Genomic DNA, 7,481 nt, shown 5'->3' with positions numbered 1-7,481 from the left:
GAGAAAATCATACATAAACCGAAACAAAAAAGATGCACGTGTTTGTGTCTGTATGTAGGGATATAAAATTGGCACACGTGCACTTTACAGTACATTTTCATTTGTCTAGTCGAAATATTTTCCCGCAGTGTATGCTCTGTACGTAATTAACGATTAATTAGAGCTATCACAAAAGATTATATCAAATACATTTAAAAAAATAAGAGGGGAAAGGATATAGAGAAGTTGTATGCACACATACGTACACAGAGAAACTCATACCCTGTAATGTACTCGTGCGTGCGCATACAGAATACAATTTTGGATTGTCGCTCTTGACTACAACAGCTTTTCTGCTGAGAAACATCCATGATTTTTAGAATATTTTGATCGAGAGCCTTTACCTGAAATATTGGCTTGAAACAGTGCTCAACTGGTATTTATTTTATCGTTCCCTAAAAGGATGTAAGGCGAAGACGACCTCGGCGGAATTTGAACTCAGAGCGTAAAGGCAGACGAAATGCGGCTAAGCATTTTGCCTAGGGTGCTAACGAGTCTGCCAGTTCACCAACTTTGATTTACCCGAAATATTAAAGGAAAATCAATTCTGTTCTTCCGACAGAACGAAATTAATTGCTGCATACTCTTGTTAGTGTCCTTTTTTTGTTCTACAGATTTTTTGGACGGGACAAACACAGAAGGCTTTAAATATGATGTGTGTGTGTGTGTAAAATCCTAGGGAGAAGATGGAGATAAGATTAATAAAAATTTATTAACACATTGACAAGACCTTGTGTCTACATTATAAGGTATTCAAACAGTCTAATCTTGGATATTTCTATCCTTCTGAGGTCTATATATCCCCACTTGTATCTTAATCTATATGTATATGTATGTATATATAAGTACACAGATATGACACAAACATGACAGAAGTAAATAGACAGTCTTATAATCATTAAAATGTCTTTAAATCTGAAATTACACATTCAAATTATTAATTAATTGTTATAATGTAAATATTTTCTTGCCGAGTTTCATGCGGTGATCTCAACAAATCTGGCTTTGTAGATGCTTTCTTGTTCTTTTAATGAAGTGACTTGTCCATTGTGTCCCAGAAGTGTTCGATAGAGTTTATATCTGATGACTGGCTTGGTCATGGAAGCTTTTTAATGCCATTCTCATCCAACAAATCTTGGGTCATTTTAGCCGTGTGACAAGGAGCCCATTTTCCATAAATAAAGTCTTCTTTAATCATTTCACCACTGGAGAAGATCGGTAGGAGTCCTTTCTGCAATATGGACACATATTTATCTGAGTTTATGTTTCCCTCACATTCCACCAGCTCTGATCAACCATTGCTCCAAATTGCTCCCCAGACCATCACAGAATAGCTGCAGTGCTTCATTGTTGGCTGCAATCTTTTCACATGAAATTCTTGATCACGGAGTCTCTAGACCCACACTCGACCACTGTCAGGAAACACAGCAAATCTGGACTCATCGGAGAATATGACAGTGTCCCAAAATGCTAGCGGTCTCTCCACCATTTCACTGGCCCAATCTTTTCTCCACTTGATGTTGGCTGATCGAAGAAGTGGCTTCCTTCTTGCAGCTCTGCCATAGTAACCAAGTTTGTGGAGATACCTGACAACTGCTCTGGGATTGACATCAACTTGTTCTGTTATGTCAGAGGCCTTGCAACGAGAATTTTCCTCCACACTTCTCTTAGCAAAGCGAAGGGTCCTGTAAGAAGGCCCTGGTTGATTTGGGGGAGATGATTTGGACTCCTTCCCCTTTCTGATCAATTACACAATCACTCTATTAACAGTAGAAAACGGGATCTCAAGATTTTCTGCGATGTTACGCTGACTATATCTACCTTCAGAATGAGCCACATTACAGCCTCTTTGAAATTCAAACAGTTCCAAAGCTTCTTTTGTGCATAAAATGATTAAACAGTCACATAGAGAACCTGAAACATTAAAAATGAGGCTCAAAGAAGTTGAAACGTGTATTTTTAGCAATGCCACCACCGCTGCAGGACGTTTTCATCTGCTTCTGGTATATTTCTGGGATCTTTTTGGTTTGACGGGCAACATTTTTCATTTATGTTTTATGTAGTGTTTTTGATACCGAAACACTTTCAAACTTCGTATACTTGTATATTTCGTGTTATAGAACAGATACAATTTTTTGTATTCGAAGTTATTTCATGTAAAAAGTTGTCGTATTTCGGTAATTTCAACCAATCACTGACGTCTATTCAGCTGAATACAGTTAGTGCCGTAGAATGTAAACAACATATTCTAACGGTGTTATGGGATCTTTTCCCTTGAATAAAATTAGTGCTGTTGTTTGTCAACAACAACTATCGGCGGTACTGTTATTGATAACATCGTTCGTGCGTTTGTACAGGTTTCAGCTTTAGGGTTTTAGGGTTTTAGAGTTAAAGTTAGTTTTAGGGTTACGGTTAGGGTTATGATTGTTTTTGCCATAACCTCACTCATAACCCTAACCCTAACCCTTAAACCCTATAACTCATAACCATAACCCTAACCCTAACCCCCAACTCTAACCCTAAAACCCTAACCCTAACTCTAAAACCCGAGCCCTAACCCAAACGCACGAACGATGTTATAAATAACAGTACCGCCGATAGTTGTTGTTGACAAACAACGGCACTAATTTCATTCAAGGGAAAAGATCCCATAACACCGTTAGAATATGTTGTTTACATTCTACGGCGCTAACTGTATTCAGCTGAATAGACGTCAGTGATTGGTTGAAATTACATAAATACGACAACTTTAACATGAAATAACTTATTAAGAACTAAGTTTTATTAAGAAGGCTAAGAGAAAAAGATGTTTTATATGACACATTCTACCAGTATCCCAAGTTTGAGAGTGTTTCGTTAAGAAAACAAATGTTGCCCGTCAAACCAAAAAGATCCTATTTCTGTGATGAAGATTTAACGAAACTAACGGTGCAGTTTTCAGATTTTCAGCTGTTCAACTATATTTCTGTCGCTCTAAGTATAATAATTCAATTTATATGTATTATGTGTGCTTGCGTTGTGTGTGTGTGTGTGTGTGTGTGTGTGTGTGTGTGTGTGTGTGTGTGTGTGTGTGTGTGTGTGTGTGTGTGTGTGTGTAATATAGATGCGTTTGTATTTCAGTTTATAGTTTAATTCATTCTATACTAAATAAAGAATTAATTAGACATATGGAAATGTCTACTATGCATTAAGATTATTCAAGAAAAAATGGCCAACTTTCACTAGGGCAGGAAAATTCTGAAGATACAACGGACAAACAGTCTGAAATCACTTAAATGGATAAATCATTAAAATAAGAAGAAAGATAATAACTAAAAAGGACATTCTAAGAAATCAGGTATGAAATGAAATATTCTCATGAAATCGGAAGAGCCGGAAAAGAAATTAATGATGTAGAAAACAAAAACAAAAAAAAATGTATTATTTCTATAGATTTCATTTTAAAAAAGTAGTAGTTCCGTAAATCACAAAAATAGGAACACAGTTTCGAGGAAATAGTTCGCAGGAGTGGCTGTGTGGTAAGTAGCTTGCTTACCAACCACATGGTTCCGGTTTCAGTCCCACTGCGTGGCACCTTGGGCAGGTGTCTTCTACTATAGCCTCGGGCCGACCAATGCTTTGTGGGTGGATTTGGTAGACGAAAACTGAAAGAAGCCCGTCGTATATATGTATATATGTATGTGTGTTTGTGTGTCTGTGTTTGTCCCCCCACCATCGCTTGACAACCGATGCTGGTGTGTTTACGTCCCCGTAACTTAGCGGTTCGGCAAAAAGATACCGATAGAATAAGTCCTGGGGTCGATTTGCTCGACTACAGGCGGTGCTCCAGCATGGCCACAGTCAAATGACTGAAACAAGTAAAAGAGTAAAAGAGAGAGTATACCTACAAACTACAAAAAGGTAAGTGAAAAATTGCATGAGCAATTTTCACTTTTTCACTGACCCGCTGAGATATATTATAATATATATAAACCAGATAGGCTCTTCAAGACGACAGCTCTGCATAAGGAAGTGGCAACCACCGTTTTAGGCTTTGTTCTTCGTCGGAGAAAACGGCGGTGTTGTCGCTTATATTGGAGGCAAATAGAACGAAGAAGAAATTGAAGTTGATGTAAGAAGGTGGGTAAAATGGAAGACGAGAGATTAATGACCGAGCGAAAGTGATAGTATTTCAAGGACAAAGGTCAAGTGTGCATGATGATGGGAAGTTTTGAAATGGAGAGGGAAGGTAGACGAAGCCAATGTTTCAAACAAAAGCAAAAAGCAACAAAGGAAAACTTCGAATAAATAGGTCGTGCAGTAAGTGGTGGGGAGGAGAAACAAAAAGCATATAAAAACGTAAGTGCACCTAAAATAACTGAATAGATACAAATATCCATTCACAGAAAAAAATACAGCTCTTTCAGTTTAGTTAGGAAAGGTAAAAAAATAAACTAATATATCTTCAGTAGCACATCAGCTTACATACAAACCTTACACGAACACCAATACAAAAGACACACATAATCACAGCTGAAATATAAAACCATATCCACATATAGAGACATAGGAGGAATTTCAACCATGTTTCGTGGTCTGCTACCACAACAGCTCCTTTATAGGATCCAGTTAGCTCAAGACATCATCAGGAGGAACCACATCCGGTTTCGGCCCCTACTCCTCTACCGTTTTGACGTGGCGGGGCCACCCCCTTTCGGAGGTGTCTTCAGCTCTGGTGTTGGGTGCATGTCTTCTTTCACTGTTTGTGACTGTTCTAATTCAACTGTGGAATGTCCCTCGCTATGGTTATTTTCCAGGAGGTTCTGGCCACACGTCTTACGGTTCATCAACCTGCGTTGTTGAATTACTTGCCTATATGCAAATATGCATAAGCAGACACATGTACATAAATATATATGCACAGATATATATTCATGTCTGCATGCGCAGCATATACCTGTACGCACATACACACACTTTCTGGTCTAAGGTCTCTAACGAAAAGAGAAATTTAGGAAAGGATATTGTACCAACACCGACAGTAAAATATACACAATCGACCCTATTGACCATAGCTACAGAAAAAGTACATAACTGGAAGACACGTGGAAGAAACTAAATAGTCGAAGAAACTAACCTTTTACAGAAAGTTATGAACACGTATATTCAAAAGAACTATGGAAGACTGGATTGGCATACCAAATTGGTTTGCTGTAACCTGAACGACGCATGTATGTACCAAAGAATTGAACCACCGAGTTGTCACAAAACAATAGGCTCATTGATTGCCTAAACATTATGTACTAGCTCCATACAAGCTGTTTCAACCAAATCCTCCAGGATCATTGCGAATCCAACAGCATAGTGATCAATAAGGAGATCGGTGGAAAGAAGGGAATATAGGTAAAGTGCCGAACAAATTTTGATGTACAAAAGTAGACCACAAGGTTTCTGTTGTAAGAAAACACAACAGAAACCTTGTGAAAGTATGGCTTGATTATAGGAAAACATTCAACCCATTTCTCACTCATGGTTGCTGAAGTATGTATTTTTGCACATGGCAAACATACCTGCTACTTTAAGTGTTGCCATTGAGGGGCTCACAAAGACCTTGATAACAATCTTCACACAACTGTCAGTAAAACGATGGGTCTCTGATGTTATAAATATTTCAAGGAGATAATTTTCCTGTACTTATGTTTATTATGGTATTAAACCCGTTATCATTTCTTTTACAAAAATACACTGGTCATATGCTAGGATCAGCAGCTACGAGAGATGCCAAAGTAGCCCATTTTTTTTTATGCCTGCAAGTCTTCGCTTAAAATGCTTACAGTTTCATAAGAGGTATCGTTTACTGCGTTATATTCCTAATATAATACGTAAAATGCATATCCATCCATGCACAATACTACATATACTGTGAAATAGGCTATAATGCATGAACTGGGCAAAATACATTTGATAGTATTACACAGGAATTATTGAAACAGCTGTAGGAATGAATACATTGAAATATCACTGGGGAGTATGTGTGCGTAGATATTTGTGTGTGTGTGTGTGTGTGTGTGTGGATGTGTGCGTGTATATATATACATATATATATATATATATATATATATATATATATATATATATATATATATATATATATATATATATATATATATATATATATATATAAGACAAAAAAACAATAACAAAAAACAACAACGTGAGGACGTGATACGGATAGTGTTATTAGACGCTCGGGAAAGGAAAGATATATATATATATATATATATATATATATATATATATATATATATATATATATATATATATATATATATATATATATGAAGCTGTACCTGATCCATAGGGAAGTATTCTATTATTTAGAAACAGGTGAGGACTGGCGACAGAAAGGGCATCCGGCCGCAAAAAATTACTTCAAGAAACTCCGCCCGACCCATGCAACCTCTTAAATGTAACCGATGATGACGATGACAACAACGATGATGACGACGAAACATACATACATACATACATACATACATACATACATACATACATTTTATATGTATGTATGTACGTACATATGTATGTATGTATGTATGTATGTATGGTCGTCATCTGTGTTGTCATCATTTACAACTTTGCTACTATACTGCAAATATTTAATGCCGGTTTCATTTATGTTTTGCAACTATACAGGCATCATACAAGAATACAAGCATATCTTCACAGCTATGCTCCTCTCTTTTTGATTCCACATAATTTTAAAATGTAAAAAAAGATCTTTTTGATTTCACGAGCAGGCTGTTCTGTTGGGGATCCTTTTTAAAACGGGGGCCACATTTTTCATTAATGTTTTACGTAGTGTTTTTGGTAGCGAAAGACTTTCAAACTTCGTATACTTATCTATTTTGTGTTATAGAACAGAAAAATATTTTTGTATTCGAATTTATTTCATGTAAAAAATTGTCTTATTTCGATAATTTCAACCAATCACTGACAAGTATTCAGTTGTTTACATTTACTCCTTTGGCTCACTAAGCGATGTAAAGCGTATTTAATCTCCATACCTTCGTTTTATTTGCTTTTTTTCATTTTAAATTTGCTTTAACCCTAACCCTAACCCTAACCCTAACCTTAGGGTTAGGGTTAGGGTTAGAGTTAGGGTTAGGGTTAGGGTTAATTGTTTCAGAATCGTTTGTTTATGTAGTCGGCACTTAATGTATATCGGCTGAATGGACGTCAGTGATTGGTTGAAATTACAGAAATACGACAACTTTAACATGGAACAATTTATGGATTTCTTTTTTTTTTTAAGAAGACTAAGAGAAAAAGATGTTTTATATGACACATTCTACCAGTGTTCCAAGTTTCAAAGTGTTTCGTTAATGAAAAATGTGGCCCCCGTTTTAAAAAAGATCCTCTGTTGGTCGGATCAACTGGAATTCACCACCTTTTTTCTTTCT

The sequence above is a fragment of the Octopus bimaculoides genome, chromosome 8, assembly GCF_046866305.1.
Source record: "Octopus bimaculoides isolate indiv1 chromosome 8, ASM4686630v1, whole genome shotgun sequence".
Taxonomy (NCBI): domain Eukaryota; kingdom Metazoa; phylum Mollusca; class Cephalopoda; order Octopoda; family Octopodidae; genus Octopus; species Octopus bimaculoides.
This window is presented reverse-complemented; position numbering follows the sequence as displayed.